Below are 1,548 nucleotides of genomic sequence, written 5' to 3'. Positions count from 1 at the left end.
AAAAAATTTAGAATCAAAATCTTGGGTTTTTTTAGCTCATTGTGGACAGAAAGTGAGAGATATGTTGTGTTTAGTTCACAAGAATGGAAAAAGAATAAGGGTAAATCGATTTTGGGAGCATTAAGAGCTTCAAATTGGTTGTTCATGGTAAGTGTTATTTTGTACTTCATTTTGGGAGCATTAAGAGTTTCAAACCTGCATCACTCTAGTCTATTTTATTAAAATTGAAGTACAAAATAACACTTACCTATTTTTAAGTGCTTTCTTACATATTTCATTTTAGTAACTAATTCTAATAACTTCATTTATTGTATTTTCTAATTAATTTGACATCATTTATTAAAAAATATAAAACATAACTTACATATTTTAATTGTTTTATTACATTTTTACATTCATTTTCACTCTTTTTAACTACTTCATTAATTATCTTTACCACAATATTTCGACAACATTTATTTTACATGTTAACCATAATAATTTGACATATTTGAATGAAATTGCTCCTATTTTTGATAAAAAATTCAAATCGGTCAACAGAGAGTTTTTTATTTGTTTATAGAACTAGTTAGGCATAGGTATTCAGGTATTGTTTGGGTACGGTTGTTTCTTTCGAGTATTTTTTTTTTTTGGATTTTGAAATTAAGCTCCGTTCTGGTATTATAAATTTTTTTGGGAGATTTTGAGTCGGGTCCTCCAATGTCCGGGTGCTTTTGATTTTGATGTATATAAGAACCTAAAATAATCCAAATAACCAAAAGTAACAATATTACAGTTAAAATATTTTGTACCAAAATAACCATATTCCGGTTCAGGTACTTTGTAACCAAACTAAAAACATAAAAATAATCGAATAACCAAAAGTAACCATATCTAATCGGGTTCGATTATGATCAGGGGAGAATCCAGGATGATTATTAATTGGGTGCACTATTCAGAATAAAAGGGAATGGTCAAAATGTGGTCTCGAACTCAGAACCTTATGGGTGCACAAACACTATTTTTCCATCTGTTCTAGCAGGATTTTAATGTTCTTTTACACAAAAACTATGATATAGATAAATATTACGGGTGCACAGGCCCCCAGGCTTCGCCCCTGTTTATGATGTATAAGAACGTAAAAATATTCAAATAACCAATATACAATTAATTATATAGTGACACGTATAAAATAACTAACACTAATCATAAAAAACAAATCACAATTTATAAAAAAAAGATAAAAATCAATACCGCGTGAACAATCTCTAGTCTATTTCATAGAATCTGAAGTACAAAATAATATTTGCCTATTTTTAAGTGGTTTTTTACAGATTTCAATCCTCTTTTAAATAATTCTAACCACTTCATTTATTGTTTTTCTAATTAATTGTACATCATTTACTACAAAATATAAAACATAACTTGCTTGTTTTAAATGTTTGATTACATTTTTACATTCATTATCACTCTTTTTAACTATTTCATTAATTGTTTTTACCACAATAATTCGACAACATTTATTTTACATGTTAACCACAATAATTCGACATGTTTGAATGAAATTAC

The sequence above is a fragment of the Brassica oleracea genome, chromosome C3 (assembly GCF_000695525.1).
Source record: "Brassica oleracea var. oleracea cultivar TO1000 chromosome C3, BOL, whole genome shotgun sequence".
Taxonomy (NCBI): Eukaryota; Viridiplantae; Streptophyta; class Magnoliopsida; order Brassicales; family Brassicaceae; genus Brassica; species Brassica oleracea.
This window is presented reverse-complemented; position numbering follows the sequence as displayed.